The sequence below is a fragment of the Pongo abelii genome, chromosome 2, assembly GCF_028885655.2.
Source record: "Pongo abelii isolate AG06213 chromosome 2, NHGRI_mPonAbe1-v2.0_pri, whole genome shotgun sequence".
In the NCBI taxonomy this organism is placed as follows: Eukaryota; Metazoa; Chordata; class Mammalia; order Primates; family Hominidae; genus Pongo; species Pongo abelii.
Genome location: NC_085928.1, coordinates 113,331,892 through 113,351,256, shown reverse-complemented (window position 1 = coordinate 113,351,256; position 19,365 = coordinate 113,331,892). Strand labels below are relative to the sequence as shown.

The 19,365-nt window shown below is 45.5% G+C and overlaps 1 long non-coding RNA gene across 1 annotated transcript; it reads right to left on the bottom strand.

Moving 5' to 3' along the window:
• Positions 1 to 18,013: 18,013 nt before the first annotated feature.
• On the bottom strand, positions 18,014 to 18,824 carry LOC129058343 (uncharacterized). Its single transcript, XR_008523450.2, has 3 exons — positions 18,744 to 18,824; positions 18,509 to 18,663; positions 18,014 to 18,173 (listed from the first exon to the last, which is right to left on the bottom strand). It is a non-coding gene; the product is annotated as an uncharacterized LOC129058343 (long non-coding RNA).
• Between the last annotated feature and the right edge of the window lie 541 nt (positions 18,825 to 19,365).

Sequence of the window (19,365 nt, the reverse complement as noted above, 5' to 3'; positions counted from 1 at the left end):
GTGAGAGAGAAGGCTGGGTGCAGCACTACCAGTAGAAACCTACCATCACTTAGTGAAATTAAGTATGCCTATACCCTACGGCCCAGAAAACCCACTCCGGACGTATATCCAAGAAGAGCTCACACTCACATCCATGAAGAAACATATGTGAGGATGTTTTGGCAACTCTGTTTGTTTCTGGAAGCAGGGATTTTGTGGTAACTGAGGCATCCAGCATTAGGAGAATGGATAAGCAAAATGTGGTGCTGACCCACTAAGGAACAGATGAAGCAAATGGAAGTAATGAATTAGAGGTTCATAGAGCAACATAGACATATATTTTAAAGTACTAAGTAGATTACAAAAGTTAGAATGGGATCTCTTACAATACCACGTTAAAAATGAAAATACTTGCATATGCAAATACCATGCATTTTTCAAAGATATATACCTATTACAAGACACATACCAAACACATCAGAACGTAGTTGTAGAGAAAAGGGATATAGGAATGTGCATAAAGAATAAGACAAGAAAATGTAAAACATAAAAAGGAAATGAAACAAAATAAAACAAAAAGTGTCCCTGCCTGAACTTACAACAATAACAGAGGTATATGATGGACTCTGGTTTCTCTAGAGATCCAAAAAAGAAAAAACAGGAAAATTCAGTGTATGGACATGTGATGTTATCTTGAAAGTAGAATCAATGGGATTTTGTAATAGGATTTGATGTGGAGATAAGATAAAGAGAGGCATTTAAAAAATAAATTATAGCATTCTAGTAATAAGGTGATTTGCTAAGATTAACTTTATGGAAAAAGAGAATGTTGGAGAAGAATTACATTAGAAGAGGGAGGAAATGAAAATTAAGAGTTCAGTTTTATTGAAGGCCTAAGAGTCATTCTAGTAGAACTGTGGAGTTGAATTTGGGTAGGCTCTCAGAAAAGAGGTCCGGGCTAGTTTCTCAATTAATAGGCTAAGTTGCAATAATGTAACAAAGAAGCTCCAAATACAGATGCTTAATAAAGTAGAATTTTACTGTGGCGTGACTCTGCTCCGTGAGATAATTCAGGGGCCCAGGCTCATTCCATCATTTTCCTCCACCATCCTCAGAGTGTGTCCTCATCGGAAATGGTAAAGTTAAGTTACTGCCTTGTCTGTGCCCCAGCCTGTGGGGAAGAAAGAGAGAAAAGTCCAAGGCAAGTGGTTTGTTTTTAAGCTAGAGATCAGCCAAAAGTTGTACCCACTGCTTTTGCTAACATCCTATTGGCTCAAACTTGGCGAATCCTCAAAGCTGGTCACACCTGGTCACACCTAGTCACAAGAGAGGTGGGAAATGTAGGTCTAGCTGGAAAGCCCAGAGTCTGGACACAACTCTATTCATAAGGAAGAAGAGGAGAAAAGATCTGAGATAACTAGCAGTCTGCCCAAACTGGCAATTAGAGTCACGAACATGCAAGTGGAGCTAAAAACCAAGGATGCAGATAAAATAGTGTAAGATGATGGCATAGATAATTAAGAAAACAGGGATGACACCAAGCCCTAAGGCACTCCTGTATTTAATGATGAGTGACTAGAGCCCAAAAAATAGACTGAAAACTAATTAAGATGTATAAGGAAAACCAGCAAACTGTTGTGTTGCCATCAAAAAATGCCCCCAAGAAGCAACCCTTCCCCAGTGAGAAACAGCAGAGCATAAATAAATACCCCAACTTCCTCCCCACACGCAGGGACAATCCCTCAAGAATCCCCAGTGGGCCTAGCATGGTGGCTCATGCTTGTAATCCCAACAATTTCAGAGGCTGAGGCAGGAGGGTTGCTTGAGACCAGGAGTTTGAGAACAGCCTGAGCAACATAGCAAGACCCCATCTCTAAAAAAAAAAAAAAAAAAAAAAAAAGGATTTAAATTACCTGGGCATAGTGGTGCACATCTGTAGTCCTAGCTACTCAGGAGGCAGAGGAGGGAGGATTGCTTGAATGCAGGAGTTCATGAGGCTTCAGTGAGCTATAATTGCGCCACTGCACTCCAGCCTGGGCAACAGAGTGAGACCCTGTCTCAAAAAAAAAAAAAAGAGAATCTCCAGCGAATTGAGCCCCAGTTGCCCACAGAAGTGACCTGCTTGTTTATTCACCCTGGACTGGCTTCCTTCCTTCCCCTGTCTTACTTTCCTAAATCTCCATGTGCTTTCTGGGATCTGCTTTAGGGGAACCCCAAACTAAAAGAAGGCCTCAAAATGCACTCTGCAAGTGTTATTATGACTCTGTTACTATGACTCCACACTTTGGTTCACAGCAGGCTAAGGCTGGAGCCTTCCCTCAGGGCCCCAGCCACAGACCAAGGGATTTATTACAAAACTCAGAAGACTATATCTCCAGGTCACATCATCCCACAATCCTGCCAGCTCTGGCTATGACAGATCAGACTGCACTCTAAATTTAATGCTCCATTGAGCTACAACAACAACAACCAAAAGAAAAAAAAGACCTCACCAGACATCCTACTCCCTAGAAAATAAATAAAATCTGTGTCTCTGATGGTGAGGTTGGGAGATGTTTTATTTTCACACATTTGCACTGCACCTTCACAGGCCAAGCCCATGAATCCTCCGTCTTTATCTAGACACTATATTAAATGGGAATTAAACTGAGTGATAGTAATAGATTCTCGCAAGAAGCTCAGAGGGAGAAAGCAGTTGGCAGTGCTTGGCAGAGCAGCCCACCAGGGAGGAAGGTAGCTCTCCCAGGAACCCTGGGGACAGCACTTCTGGTTCTTGATGCAAATCCTGCTCAGCACCTACATGCCTTTGTTGTTCCCTAGGAAAAGCCAGCCACACAAGGAATGTGACCTTTAACTCATTCCTCCCTCCTGCGTGTGAAGGAAGCACTGAAACAACATGATTTCGAGAAAAAAAATGCTGCTTTGTAGTTGAACTTTAGTGCTTTAATATTGCTGCATTTCTGAAAGTTTAAAAGTGTGGCTTAACATTTGAAGTCTGTATCCATGTTGTAGGACATGTTTTCCCCCACATATTGTGAAACTGTAGGTAGTTCACACAACTAGGACATAGAATGGGAAGGGAGGAGGTGTGGAAAACAAAGACAGGGAGACATTAGTGGCCAGATAAGAAAGTCCTTGTGAGTTACGTTAATAAGTTTAAGAGGATGATGAAGCCACTGAAGGGATTTAAAATAATGAGTGACATGTCAGCTTTATATTGAGGAAAGATCATTTGGTTGCAATGTGGAAAATGTTGGAAAGGGTGGAGAGCAAAAATAGGAGTAGAAAGCACAGGCAGAAAACTATTCCAAGCAACAGATAACTAAGGGTGTAGCAGTGGGAATGGAAAGATAGGGGTGGGTTCGAGAGAGATTTAGGCAACATTAATGATCAATGACTGACTGGGTAGGGCATGGTGAGGGGGAAAAAGAAGGATCAAGGTTGAGACCCAGGTCTTGCTTGGTCAACTGAGTGGAAGATGGATAAGTCACTAAGATACACAAAAGATATGGAGAAAAGCAAGTTTGGCTGGGGACAAGGGTGCTGCTTTGTGCCTACTGGCAGTCAGAAACTTGTAAAACTAATTGGTAAAATGTTTATAAAGGAGTTAGCCTTTCCAACCATAAAACCATGACCCTCAGGCCTGAGAGACTTCAGGGAGAATCCAGGCCAATATCTTCATGTCATCTGTGCAAGGCCTTGGGAAGGGAGCACATTTCCACCCACAAGCGATGAGGCTGCAGAGGTAAAGAGGAGCCAGGTTATGGAGGGAATCGTCTGAACCAGGGTTCTAGAAAGTTTATCCTAACAACGGTGTGCTGGATGGACTCAGGAAAAAGGCTGAAGAAAGGGACCTGAGGAACAAGGGAATTTGAGATTGCAATAAGAATGATGTTTTCTTTCAAGTTTTGAGAGTTAGACAAACCAGAGACCCAGTCCCTAACTGTGTGGCCTTCAGCTGGTCAAATTACCACCACTTGTAAATAGAGAGACCTGAACATCTACCCCGGGGGCTAACTGAGACTGCATCTCAGTGCCTGGCGCACAGTGGGTACTTCATAAACATTCATTTCTTTGTGTCTTCCTCAAACTCTGCCTTCCGATGATCCTCTTACTGCAACTGCAACGCCTCATTTCCCCAACTCTTTTTTTTTTTTTTTTTTTTTTTTTGAGACAGAGTCTTGCTCTATAGCCAGCCTGGAGTGCTGTGGTGCGATCTTGGCTCACTCTAACATCCGACTCCCTGGTTCAAGTGATTCTCCTGCCTCGGCCTCCCAAGTAGCTGGGATTACAGGCACACGCCACCACGCCCAACTAATTTTTGTGTTTTTAGTAGAGACGGGGTTTCACCATGTTGGCCAGGATGGTCTCAAACTCCTGACCTCATGATCTACCTGCCTCAGCCTCCCAAAGTGCTGGGATTACAGGCGTGAGCCACCGTGCCTGGCCCTTTTTTTTTTTTTTTTTTTTTTTTTTTTTTGAGACAGAGTCTTACTCTGTCACCCAGGCTGGAGTGCAGTGGCGCAATCTCAGCTCACTGCAACCTCCACCTCCTGGGTTCAAGCGATTCTCTTGCCTCAGCCTCCTGAGTAGCTGGGACTGCAAGCATGCACCACCATGCCCAGCTAATTTTTGTATTTTTTTTAGTAGAGATGAGGTTTCACCATATTGGCCAGGCTGGTCTCGAACTGCTGACCTTGTGATCCACCTGCCTCGGCCTCCCAAAGTGCTGGGATTACAGACGTGAGCCATCGTGCCCGGCCCCATTTCCCCAACTCTTAAACCCACCCAGTTCAATTCCCAGTTCAGCTACTCAAAACTCTTCCTAACTCCTTTACTTTCCTCCATGGGGCTGGGTCCATCTGCAAAGCATATGAATATATGTGGCTGAGGATGGCAGCTTGATTGTCTCACTGGACATTTTGGCCCGACGTGTACAAGCCTGTAAAGTTCTGCTTCCCATCCCATTTTTAAGAGAATACGCTTGCTCAGATCTGTTAGAAAGACTCCTCTCATGTATTAATTATGCCCCCACTAATTACACAGAAGGGTTCTAGCAGCATTATTGAAAGGGATGGGCACAGAGCAACCAAGGAAAGGAGTGATGAGCCCCACTGTTGCCTCATGCTTGAGTCCAGTCTGCATTTCAGAAAAGACCTCAACAGCTTTTTGCTTCATGCTGTACACAAAAAGGATGGAATTTTACAGCCCCTGATCTGATGGTGGGCTAGCTAGAGCTGCATGTGTGATGGGGCTGGAGGTGAAGAGGAATAAAAGAGGACCCTTTATACTCCCTAATCCTAGAACTCCCTCAATGACATGATGCACCATCTATTTAATAACAGGCTTCAAAAAGAGCAAGGGGAATGAACACTCCCATACTCAGTGCCCACTTCCCATTTCAGAAACATTAAAATGCAGAAGAGAAAGGTATATGTGAAAATTGAGGAAATGTGGTATCTGTTTTGCAAGCACAAAAGGAACGGGAAAGCTAGAGGGTATGGAGGCCCAGAGATTGGGCCCAAACCAAGCTCCCACTCTGCCTACCTCCCTCTCTTAGGAGTCCCCTCCGTCTGGACTCAGCACCCCTTGCACCTCAGAGACCCATCAGGTCTAAGCTTCCAAGAAACCAACCAAACCCTGGGGAGGCATGGGCCCCTAAGTAGTGATTGAGGCCCTCCTCAGTCTCTCAGCAACCACCAACTGCCAACTAAAGGCCTTCAGGTCACTGGACAGGCTGTGAAAGGTGGACCCAGAGCCATCCAAGGACAATCCACCCACCCCTCCTCATGGTTTTGGCAACTGCTGCTCCTTCCCTCAAGCAGAGGCAATGGTTCCCATCTGCAGCCCTGGATGAGATACTCCTTGGGAAGAGTAAATCTATAAAAAATATATGTGGCCCGAAAATATGTGGTATTCATTTACATGATGGTGCTGGTGAATAGCTCGTTTATCCTGAGAAAAGAATGGGCCAACTGAGTGGCTTTAGGGTTTTAGAAAGAGCCTAGTGAAATCTTTTAATATGCTTAATAATATTTTTAATAATCTAAATATCACGTGTTGATTATAGAAAAGTCACAAAAATCAAAATTAAAAACTTTTCTACACAAATGTGTGCTTGTCACAAAGGCACCTGTACAAGGATGTTCACTGCAATATTCTTTGAGATAGCAAATAAACAGAAATTACTTAAAAGCCCAACAATGTGGAAAGGGTTAAGTAAATTAAAGTATACTCTTGCAGCATGGAAAGAGTTAATGATAAAGTATCATGAAAAATACAGACATAGAGGAACAGACATGGTATGATTCCATGAATAAAAAATTACTTTTTTTTTTTTTTTGAGACAGAGTCTCCCTCTGTCGCCTAGGCTGGAGTGCAGTGGCACAATCACGGCTCACTGCAACCTCCACCTCCCAGGTTCAAGCAATTCTCCTGCCTCAGCCTCCCAAATAGCTGGGATTATAGGCACCTGCCACCACGCCTGGCTAATTTTTGTATAGTAGAGATGAGGTTTCACCATGTTGGCCAGGCTGGTCTCGAAGTCCTAACCTCAGGTGATCCACCTGCCTCGGCCTCCCAAAGTGCTGGGATTACAGGCGTGAGCCACCTCACCCAGCCGAGAAATTACTCTTAAAGTTTGTATTTACAAACAAAGAAAAGGGTCTGCAAAGAAATACACTAAATTGATATGTGTTGCATCCAAGGAGGGAGTTGAGAGAGTGCAGTGGGGTAGAACCCTTTGTTTTAACTTACATAGATCTGAATTCTTTGAAATTTTTGATGAGTATTACTTTTCAAACTTAGAATAAGGAAAATGCAGAAATCCACAGTAGCATTAAATAAATAAAAACCACTTATAAGACTAACTCCTGAAAATAAGCCTAGTTGATGTGTACCCTTCCAGGTTTCATTATGCAAATACGATTATATATATAGCTTACATTTGTTTCTAAATAACATATCATGCACATCTTTCCAAGTCAATAAGCAAACATTATGTTTTCAAGGACTACTTCCAATTTTTTTTTTTTTTTTTATTTGACAGCGTCTCTCTCAGTCGCCCAGGCTGGAGTGCAATGGCTCGATCTCCGCTCACTGCAAGCTCCGCCTGCTGGGTTCACGCCATTCTCCTGCCTCAGCCTCCCGAGTAGCTGGGACTACAGGTGCCCACCACCACACCCAGCTAATTTTTTCGTATTTTTTTAGTAGAGACGGGGTTTCACCGTGTTAGCCAGGATGGTCTCAATCTCCTGACTTCATAATCTGCCCGCCTTGGCCTCCCAAAGTGCTGGGATTCCAGGCGTGAGCCACCGTGCCCGGCCAACTCCTTCCAATTTTATTGTATGGATGCACTATATTTATTTAAAGAATCCCCTACTCGTAGACATTTAGATTGTTTTTGTTTTTGTTTTCAAACAAAAAAACGATGCTGTGGTGAACATTCTTATTTCTAGATTTTTGCATGTAATCATAATTATCTCCTTATAACTAACTTCTAGAAGATTTTGGGTGAAAGGGTATATACATTATAAGATTCTTAATACATATTGTCAAATTGCTCTCTAGAAAGGTTGACTATCCCTTATCTACAAAACTCTAAAAACTAAAAATGCTTTCCTAAGTTTAGTACCTAAACTCATGTGATAGCAAATCCTGACCTGAATAAACACGAGTCTATTTACAGTCTTTGTTTATCCCACTTAATTTGAATATTTGTACATTTCACTGCAGACATATAAATGTATTTGATCATGAGGTATTGCCCTCGTTCCTGCAGGGAGTGTTATATAATATAAAACTTACACATCATATTGCTTTTCTAAAATCTGAAAAATTCTAAATTCCAAGGGGCAAAACCTGTCAACAGGAGCATGACACTGATGCCTAGACCCATGGCCTGTAAGCTGCCCCAGGTATCTGGAGGTTGATGGCTATGTCTGCCTCATAGAGGCAGCCTTCGAAGCAGAGGCCAGCCTCTGGCTGCCATGTGCAGATCTCCCTCTTCAGCCCAGCCTCTGAGCATGTCACTGAATCTCCCACAGGCTGGGCCAAGGCATTAAGAACACAATTGTGGGGGCTGCAATCAGAGATGCTTCTCAGTGAGTGTGATTGTATGGTTTGGCCTATGGGAGAGATATCTGAATCCTGATAAAGCCTGTCTCTGAGACCCTAGAAGAACAACTGCAGCCACTTGTAGACAACAGCAGCCAAAAAAAAAGTCTTGATGCAGAGTCTTCAAGAGCGCATCTGAGATCACCCATGTCTTCAAACAAACAGTGCTTCAGTTGAGGTATCTGAATCCCCAAGAATAATTAAGCAGGGAAGTGGGTCAAAGAGATTCATAGCTAATATTTCTACATACAGTACATCTCAGTGGCTCCTAATGTGAGTTACTGATTGGCTTTAAATATCAATAAATTATTTAAATTATTATTGTATTATTATTTTGAGATAGAGTCTTGCTTTGTCTCCCAGGCTGGAGTGCAGTGGCGCCATCTCGGCTCACTGCAACCTCCGCCTCCCAGGTTCAAGCTACTCTCCCGCCTCAGCCTCCCAAGTAGCTGGGACTATAGGCGTGTGCCACCACGCCCGGCTAATTTTTGTATTTTTAGTAGAGACGGGGTTTCGCCACGTTAGCCAGACTGGTCTGAACTCCTGACCTCAGGTGATCCGGCCGCCTCAGCCTCCTAAAGTACTGGGATTACAGGCATGAGCCACGGCGCCTGGCCTGAATTTTCTGTACCTAACTTTTCTCATCTGTAGAGCAGGGATTATTATTAAGGTCAAAAGCGATCATATATGTAAAATAAACCACATAAAATAGTGCTTGGTATGCGGTAAATACTAAATAAATGTATGCTATTATTGTTGTTTTTGTTTTATTATTATTTGGGGTGGTTACTTATATCAGATGAAAAATAGGTCTTTAATCACAAGCCTGGACAGTTTATTATAGAAAATAGTAGAGAAAAGAACAATATAGGATTGTCATTGTCAAGGCTCAAGCTCTAATTCCTAGACCAAAGGGAATCTGCAATTTTTTCTGGTTAATAAATGTAAGAAGATATAATGTAAGAATGTAAGAAGATATAAAAGAAGAGGTGAAGTCTCAAGACAGCAAAAAAAAGGGAACACACAACAACTAGGGGGACTGCAGGGAAACTCTCTAGAATATGGGTGGCTGGGCAGGTGAGCCCTCGACCTGCAGAGGCAGCCCTGCCTGCAGCTCTTGGGGTGTGCAGGGAAAAGGGGAACTGGCAGTATAAAACAAGCTATTAGAGGGCAAGCTGCTGAGAAAAGGGGGTCTAGGACAGGCAAGGCAGGTCCATCCTTTTGTTTGTCACTGCCATTGGTGAGATGAGCAGATTAAAAACAAAAAAAAAAAGTTGATAAAAGAATTCCTCTCTAGAATTGTAAATGTTAAAGGCATTTTTAAAAAACTCCAAAAACTGAAAAGGATTAAAAGAAGGCAGGGATTTAAGACATCTCTATCTTGCACTAGAATAGCATCCAGTACATGAGGTCTATTTCCAAGAGAATATGTAGGTGGTGTGTGTGTGTAGGGTCAGGGGTGGGGTGGTGGGGTGTAGGTGGTGTGTGTGTGTAGGGTCAGGGATGGGGTGGTGGGGTGTAGGTGGTGTGTGTGTAGGGGCAGGGGTGGGGTGGTGGGGTGTAGGTGGTGTGTGTGTAGGGGCAGGGGTGGGGTGGTGGGGTGTAGGTGGTGTGTGTGTGTAGGGTCAGGGGTGGGGTGGTGGGGTGTAGGTGGTGTGTGTGTAGGGTCAGGGGTGGGGTGGTGGGGTGTAGGTGGTGTGTGTGTGTAGGGGCAGGGGTGGGGTGGTGGGGTGTAGGTGGTGTGTGTGTAGGGGCAGGGGTGGGGTGGTAGGGTGTAGGTGGTGTGTGTGTAGGGTCAGGGGTGGGGTGGTGGGGTGTAGGTGGTGTGTGTGTGTAGGGTCAGGGGTGGGGTGGTGGGGTGTAGGTGGTGTGTGTGTGTAGGGTCAGGGGTGGGGTGGTGGGGTGTAGGTGGTGTGTGTGTGTAGGGTCAGGGGTGGGGTGGTGGGGTGTAGGTGGTGTGTGTGTGTAGGGTCAGGGGTGGGGTGGTGGGGTGTAGGTGGTGTGTGTGTAGGGTCAGGGGTGGGGTGGTGGGTTGTAGGTGGTGTGGTGTGTGTGTGTAGGGGCAGGGGTGGGGTGGTGGGGTGTAGGTGGTGTGTGTGTGTAGGGTCAGGTGTGGGGTGGTGGGGTGTAGGTGGTGTGTGTGTAGGGGCAGGGGTGGGGTGGTGGGGTGTAGGTGGTGTGTGTGTGTAGGGGCAGGGGTGGGGTGGTGGGGTGTAGGTGGTGTGTGTGTGTAGGGTCAGGGGTGGGGTGGTGGGGTGTAGGTGGTGTGTGTGTAGGGTCAGGGGTGGGGTGGTGGGGTGTAGGTGGTGTGTGTGTGTAGGGGCAGGGGTGGGGTGGTGGGGTGTAGGTGGTGTGTGTGTAGGGGCAGGGGTGGGGTGGTGGGGTGTAGGTGGTGTGTGTGTAGGGGCAGGGGTGGGGTGGTGGGGTGTAGGTGGTGTGTGTGTAGGGGCAGGGGTGGGGTGGTGGGGTGTAGGTGGTGTGTGTGTGTAGGGTCAGGGGTGGGGTGGTGGGGTGTAGGTGGTGTGTGTGTGTAGGGTCAGGGGTGGGGTGGTGGGGTGTAGGTGGTGTGTGTGTGTAGGGTCAGGGGTGGGGTGGTGGGGTGTAGGTGGTGTGTGTGTGTAGGGTCAGGGGTGGGGTGGTGGGGTGTAGGTGGTGTGTGTGTGTAGGGTCAGGGGTGGGGTGGTGGGGTGTAGGTGGTGTGTGTGTGTAGGGTCAGGGGTGGGGTGGTGGGGTGTAGGTGGTGTGTGTGTGTAGGGGCAGGGGTGGGGTGGTGGGGTGTAGGTGGTGTGTGTGTGTAGGGGCAGGGGTGGGGTGGTGGGGTGTAGGTGGTGTGTGTGTGTAGGGGCAGGGGTGGGGTGGTGGGGTGTAGGTGGTGTGTGTGTGTAGGGTCAGGGGTGGGGTGGTGGGGTGTAGGTGGTGTGTGTGTGTAGGGGCAGGGGTGGGGTGGTGGGGTGTAGGTGGTGTGTGTGTGTAGGGGCAGGGGTGGGGTGGTGGGGTGTAGGTGGTGTGTGTGTGTAGGGGCAGGGGTGGGGTGGTGGGGTGTAGGTGGTGTGTGTGTGTAGGGTCAGGGGTGGGGTGGTGGGGTGTAGGTGGTGTGTGTGTGTAGGGTCAGGGGTGGGGTGGTGGGGTGTAGGTGGTGTGTGTGTGTAGGGTCAGGGGTGGGGTGGTGGGGTGTAGGTGGTGTGTGTGTAGGGTCAGGGGTGGGGTGGTGGGATGTAGGTGGTGTGTGTGTGTAGGGTCAGGGGTGGGGTGGTGGGGTGTAGGTGGTGTGTGTGTGTAGGGTCAGGGGTGGGGTGGTGGGGTGTAGGTGGTGTGTGTGTGTAGGGTCAGGGGTGGGGTGGTGGGGTGTAGGTGGTGTGTGTGTGTAGGGGCAGGGGTGGGGTGGTGGGGTGTAGGTGGTGTGTGTGTGTAGGGTCAGGGGTGGGGTGGTGGGGTGTAGGTGGTGTGTGTGTGTAGGGGCAGGGGTGGGGTGGTGGGGTGTAGGTGGTGTGTGTGTAGGGTCAGGGGTGGGGTGGTGGGGTGCCGGCAGCAGGCAGTCAGAATAGATTCAGTGCTCAGGGCATTGATGAAGTGTCACAAGTCGCCATAATTTTTGCCTCTCCATGGCCAACCCTGAGCTCCACCCAGAATTTGCCTATGTTGGGAAGGCCAGGCAGAAAGGCAGAGGTGTCCCCCACTTCAGAGAGAAGCAGTCAGACTGGAATAGCAAGGTGAGGAAGGGAAGAGGGGGCAGTAATGGGTATGGACTAGGAGGGATGCGAGGGCTGTCCAATCAACAAGCACACACTTGATCAGTTTCAGCTGTTCACTCTCCACTCCAGGCAGCTGGTCTGGGCACTGTGCAGACATCCTTGCCATCCATCCACGTTCCACAAAGCAGGCAGAGAAGACCTGTCGGAGGTCCACTTACCATTTTTAAGAGCTGCAGGACTTGACTTCTTGCTTGACAAATGCCAGTTATGCCTACTCTGGGTAAAATAGGTTAAAAAACAATACTACAAGAAGGGGGCACAAATTCTAAAGAGTACCAAAAGTGACTTCAATTCACCAATTTTAGGGAATAAAAGGCCTCCTTGGAGTTCATAGCATATCATCAGAGTTGTAAAGAACTATTTCAGGACAAAAAATCCCGTCAGGAACTTTCTTAGGGATAAGTCCAAGCTGGAATTCAAAAATAAAATGGTAAAAGGAGAGGAGACATAAAACATGACTACTTATTTTCTGTGAGTACACGTGTACGTATGTGTACACGCATACGTAAATATCAAAGAGGTAGGAGGAGCAGAGTGAATATCTGCTGAACATTAATCCAGTCTGATTTACATAACACAGAGAGAAAAAGGACTAGGACCAACTATACCAAAAATATCAAAAACGGAACTGTTTGCATGGTGCAACTGTAAGTAATCATTTTCTTTTTTGAATGATTCTCTATTTTTGAAATTTTCAAGGCTTATAGCTTTGGTTTTGGTTTTTAGAGAAGATGTTAGGTCTCAATGCCCTGCCTCTTAGGAGGCTTCTTGACCCTCCCTGTGCCCGCTTTGTCCCTGGCCACCTAACATGAGGGTACATATGAGGAGACACAACAGTTAATCCCTGAAAAAGTCCTGCTTCACCTTTCTCCCTCTCTGCTCACAAGACAAAACTGAATTTTTCCATGGTAACCTTCAGCCTCCTCTGTTACACACAGCAGCTTAACAGAAACAACTTCCAAAGAGCAGCTTCTAAGTAGCAGCTTCACGGTCTTCTCCTCTTCATATATAAGACTTGAAGAAAAAAGTCTGAGAAGAGCACACCAAATTGTTAGCTATGGTCATCTGGGTGGTGACAGCAAACGTGGTTGTTCTCATTTTTCTTTATACTCTTGTTATAATCTGAATTTTAAAAATAATAACATTTACCAGTTATATAGCTATACAAAAATAAACTAGTTTTTTGTTGTTGTTGTTGTTGTTTTGTTTTGTTTTGTTTTGTTTTGTTTTAAGGAGAGAAAAGTTAAACTTCATTACCTCTCCATACCCTCAGGTTAGCATTCAATTTCTGAATGGCTCACAAGGCTTCCCAAGATCTTGTGTCTATTTAGGGACATTTTAAATATTTGGTTGAAATATATGCACCTGCTGTTTTTTTTAGTTAAAATGGTCAGTTATTGGCAACTTTATATGGCTGAACCTACCAAGGCCTTCATCCTCACCTATGTGCTGCTCCTTCGACCTGGAAAACATTTTCTCACCACCCCAGCTTTTCTCTACCTCCCACCCATTCCTTCCTTCTTCACTTCTTCCCTTTCTTTAAGTCATCCAGTCTCTCTGCCATGTCTTCCAAGCAGCCTTAACTGATCCCTCAATAATGGATTAGAGACCCCTCCTATGGGCTTTCCAAACATTCTACCCATTCACTCATTCATTCACTCAACAAATATTATTAAACACCAAGCACATGCCAGCATAAATCTAGGCAATAGAGACACAGTAATGAAAAGGGCAAAGTCATCTAACCTCTAGGTATAACATAATTTGTTTGGGTTTTTATTTCTATTTATTTATTTATTTATTTTTTGTTTTAGAGCCAGGGTCTTGCCATGTTGCCCAGGCTAGTCTTGAACTGTTAGCCTCAAGTGCTGGGATTATGGGTGTGAGCCACCATGCCTGGCCTGGGTTCTTATTTCTAATTTCCTCTACTAAACTGTGAACTCTTATAGGTCAAGCTCCACGTCTCACACACCATTAAACAGTCACAGTTCAATGTACCCAGCACAAAGTATTCACATACTCTTTGAATAAAAAGTAAATGGGCCGGGCACAGTAGCTCACACCTGTAATCCCAGCACTTTGGGAGGCCGAGGCAGGCGGATCACCTGAGGTCGGGAGTTCGAGACCATCCTGACCAGCATGGAGAAATCCCATCTCTACTAAAAATACAAAATTAGCCAGGCATGGTGGTGCATGGCTGTAATCCAGCTACTCAGGAGGCTGAGGCAGGAGAATCACTTGAACCTGGGAGGCGGAGTTTGCAGTGAGCCAAGATGGTGCCATTGCAGTCCAGCCTGGGCAACAAGAGCGAAACTCCATCTCAGATAAATTAAATAAATAAATAAATGCCTCCATTTCATCAAAGTATTATCTAACTTATTTTTAATCTGTTACTTTTTTTTTTTTTTTTAAGGTTATTGCTCACAATTTATCTTCTAACAGAAGGGAACAGCTGATAAAAGAAGCCCTCCTTTGTTCTACATTTCCTGCCCAGGTCGCTCAAATTCTGTTTGCTTTGACTGCCTCTGGAGTGCTTGCTGGGTGCGGTCAAGGAAGGGAAGGAGAAAACCCGCCCGCTTGTAGTTGGAGTCACAGGAAACCAACTACAAGGTTCCCGCTGTGTAAGGGGATTGAGGGGATGGGCAGAGCAGGAGGATGAGTGATCAGCCTGGACAAACCTCAATCTGAGAAGAAATGTGTATTTAAAGCCTATACTCAGCCTCAGGACCTGCCCAGAAAAAGCAGCCTACATATATATGTAGAGTGAGGTCACACAATTCTACCACTGGACAGAGGAGAACACCAAGAAACCAAGCAGAGTCAGCACTTGCCAAGATAAAAGAGCCAAGTAACAGCATAACTGAGCCTCAAACCCTAGCTTGCTACCCCAGAGTCCTTGCTTTTTCCTGGAGAGGAAGAGATGGGAGAGTCTACAACCCAGGACTGTTGGCTTCCACTCAACTTTGGGTGATTAATCCACCCACATTATTTACTGAGCACCTATTATATTCTAGCACCTGTCTAGGTAGGCGGTAGTGGGGGAGGCAAATTCCCACACTTGAAAAATCCCCAGAATGAGAGTGATATGATTTGTGGCATCCATAAAGTTGTGCAACTCACCTGAGTGAATCAGAGTCTAAAGCACTGGAAGCCTTTGTGGGAGGAAGTGGCCTCTTTGGCCTGCCCTCCCAGAGGCACAGGCTCTGCTCCTGAAGTCCTGCCTCTTGAGATGGAAGCTTTTACTTGTCCTAAGCGGGCAGGAGTCCTGAGAACCAGGTCATTACAAGAAGGAAAGGAAGTACTCCTTGATTGAACACCTGTGATGAGCTAGGCCCTGTACTAAAACCTATACACTATGTGCTTTGATCCTCAAAACCACGTTCTACAGATTAAGAGACTGAGGCTTCAAAGAGAGGATTGTGAGAACTGATTTCTAGGGCATCTGCTGCAAAGCACCCCCAGCCCTGTACTGCTTACTTATATTCAGGGATCCCAGACCACACTTTCCACAGCAACTGGTCAATGGCCACTTATAGTTTGTCCATATTGGACAGCACAGATTTTACAGAACATTTCCATCATCACAGACAGTTCTATTAAACAACACCGAACTAAACCATGACAGCTGGCAGCTTGTAAAAGCACTTTCCACCACCCTGTATTTTTAATCCACCTTCCACTCTCACTTTTTCCAAAAGTGGCCATGCAGTAGGGGATGTTGTAGGTGCTCAATAAATATTTCCTGAATGGATAAGGAAGATGTGGCCTGAAGATAAGAAGGAAGTAGAAGGAGGCAGAGTTGGAAGTGGGCCTGATTTATTCAAGAAATGTTCGGTAGCTGATTGAGAGCTTGGGCAGACCAAGAAGTCCTTTCTCTGATGTCACCCAGCCCCACCCATGAAAACACAGAAATGAATGGTGACATAATTTATGGGAGCAATAAAAGTCATACCTACCCATTACCTCTTCAAATGATTCATGTCTGTATGTGCTCACAGTGAATGTTTTAAACAGACCAGAACAGTGGTTAGAGCCCATGAGGACAAGTGTCTTTTTAAAATAAAAATTTTTAGTCCTACTCAAGTCAGAACTTGAGAACTCGGATCCTGGAGTTCCTGTAACCCAGTTCCTTTATGGTTCAAGTGGCAAAACTGAGGCCCCATCCTAGTGACTGGCTCACGGTCACACAGCCAGTTGGAAGCAGTGTTGTTCTCCAGCCCACTTGCCACCTAGAATACAGTATAGAATGAGAGCAGATGATCTTTGTCAGAGCGGATGGACCAAGGAACGGGAAGGTTGGGTGCCCAGAGAGCCAAGGGTGAGATCAAGACAATGAGGAAACCAGGAACAAAATAAAACAATAGGTTGGGAACAACCCCAGAGCAATAGAGTCAACCAGGGGTACATTAAGAAGGGGGAAGATACTGTGGTCTGAATGTTTTGTGTCCTTCCAATATTTATATGTTGACACCTAATCACCAAGGTAATGGTATTAGGAAGTGGGGCATTTTGGGAGATGATTAGTTCACAAGGACAGAACCTTCAGGAATGAGATCAGTGCCTTTATAAAAGAGGCCTCAGAAAGCTAGCTAGCCCCTTCTACCATGTGAGAACACAACAAAAAGACATCATCTATGAACCAGGAAGCAGGCCCTCATCAGACACCAAATTTGCCAGCACCTTGATCGTGGGCTTCCCAGTCTCCAGAACTGTGAAGAATAGATTTTTGTTGTTTGTAAGTCACCTGGTTTATGGTATTTTGTTGCAGCAGCCCAAATACACTAAGACAGAAGACAATTAGAAAAAAAGTCTAGTCTGGCAGCAAGTGGTGGCAAGGATGATGGAAATGAGCATTGTTGTATACTACTGGTGGGACTGCGCATTGGTAGGACCCTCAGAGGGCAATTTAGCTGGTAGAATTTAATATGTGCATCCCTATGACCCAGCAATCCCACTACTTCTTAGGAGAAATGCTTGCACATGTGTACACAGAGACATGTACAGGACTATTCATTGCAGCTTTGCCTGTGATCATGAGCAACTAAAAACAACTCAAGTGTCCAGTTGTGGGAATGGATACATAAAATACACTATACCCACAAAATGGAATACTATGATGCAATGCAACAGAGTATAGAGGATCCTTCCAGGGCCACCACAGTACATATCTTTCTATGAATTAAAATAAGATGATCCCCTCTGGGTGAACCAATTCCAGAAAGGCATCCCTTCCTCTGGGCTAATCTAGTGGAGATGGGCAGAGTTCCAGCCTTCCTTATACCCTCTTGGCTGTGCGACCAGACCAGCGGCTCTGAGTCCAGTCCCACCAACCTGAATGACCAAGTCAAATGGAAAAACAAGTTGTGGAACAGTATGTAAAACAGGATGCCTTTAATACATTTAAGCACATATTCTTCATGTTTTCCCTAATGATAGCAATTCATAACATGCATGTTAATGAGTAGGAAAAGAACTGGAGGAATACACATCTTCCCTGCAACAGATGTTACCTCTGGGGCTGCCAGTGGGTAAGAACTGTTGGTCAAAGAGGCCTTTAACTTTATCAGATGTGTTTTGATTTAACTTCTCACAAGAAGAATTTACTTTCTTATAATTTGTGTAATTAAAGTTAGATTTTAAACTAAAAACTAAAGAATGGAAAGATGGGCTTTGGGGACAGAAGGAGAAATTTATGCTATCCTAGGTGACACCCACCATCACTGCTACCACTGCCAGCACCAGATTTAAAGGCACACTGCTACATGGGCTAAAATCCCACACAAGTCCATTCTGACCTCAATTCTGGGATGAGGTAGAGTAGAAAGTGACAGGGACCTCAGATTAGATGAAAAAACCTTTTAGAAATCAGAGAGAAGAAGGCTTGCTAAGACCATATCTCTTCTAGGCACATCTGCAGGCACCCTTGATGACTTTGGCCCTAAGAATCCCAGCTTTGTCCCCAAGGCTGGAAAACAACAGAGAAAATAGGAAGAAGGTGATGGAGCCTCCCCATGCCCATTTACTCCTAGAGAGCATTTGTAAGGAGCACCTCTATGCCCAATAGAAAGTGCTGACAAAGTCAACACACCAACTGAAGCAAGATCAAAGGAGGCACCCAATGACTTTTGGGGGCTTTATCACAGTAAATAGAAGGTGAGGGAAGTGACTAGTCTTGAAATTGTCTTTTAATGGTTTGATTTCACGGTCCTCTTGTTACTTAAGTACCATTCATCTTCCTCCAAATCTCCACCAGGAGTTTCATATGTCTTGGCAGCTCAATTTCCTCTCAACCTCCTGGATGAGACAAAAGGTCCACCGGTCACTTACCTAGGGAAAGCACATTGTGAGCCATTAGGGTCTCAGCATCCCTCTCTTTGCAAGATTTACAGCCCCCACAAGAATGGATTTATATCTCAAAACACTTGCTACTCTTGTCATCTTCATTCAGAAGCAACCCTTGTATTGATTGTTCATGCTTTGGATACTGTTTAATTATCTCTCAGAAAAATTGGCCACTCAGTCAAGGAGATTTCACTGAATGACAATGATGTATGATTTGAATGTGTAACTCCAAAGGAACAATAGTCCTATATCTATTCCCCCATTTCCCGCACATATCTTCCTTCCTTTTGTTTAGACCACCCACTGTCATGCCCACCTACCATGGCCATAATGTGCTGCCAGGGGGCATTTCTCTGTTGTACACTCCCTCCCAGGGTTCCCAGTAGCACGTCGCAAGGCCTACTCCACATGGAGAGAGGTCGGCTCCCATGGCAGGAGTGCTATTTCTCTTCCAATGACTCAAATAGAATTAAAACTGGAATAAAAGGGCAGCATACAGAATGATTTAAAAAAAAAAGAAAACGAAAAGACTAAATCAGCATCTAGAAACTATACCTGTGGAAGGAAGAAACTCTGGCTCCAGGCTGATCCTCCATGTGCCCATCAGCATAATCTTGCTATTATTAAACACCATGTATAGACATACCTCACAATGGACTGCAGGCTGGCCAATAGTTTTAGCTCTTGCTTCAATCTCTCCATCTCCCCTCATTTGCCTGGTACAGTTGAGCCCTGTGTTTTTGTTCATGTTGCTGCTGTTTTTTGGACCGTGACTGTCTTAGGTGCTTCTCCCAGAAGTAGACATGAGTCAAGGATTCCAGATGCAATTGTTTGGGAGATGATCTCAGGAAACACTGCTAGGGAAGTGGGGTGGTAAGATGGGGAAAGGAAGGGAAAAGGAGGAAGTCAGTAAAGAATGTGTTATCAAGCATGTAATCACTATGGGAGAGCGAGGCCCAATCTCCTTGGAGACCTCAGAACTCACCTCTAAGTTGTTCCACTTGAGGGGCAAAGAAATTAGGGCATTTATCCTCCAACTCCTACCCACCATTGGCTGAGGGCTCCTCCCAGGGCTTTACCTCTTCAGCCCTTGCTGCCTGCGCAGCTCACTTTAGAAAGCAAACCTCAGGCTGAGAGTCATACATGCACGCAGTAGGCAGCTGTGAAATGTCCTGGA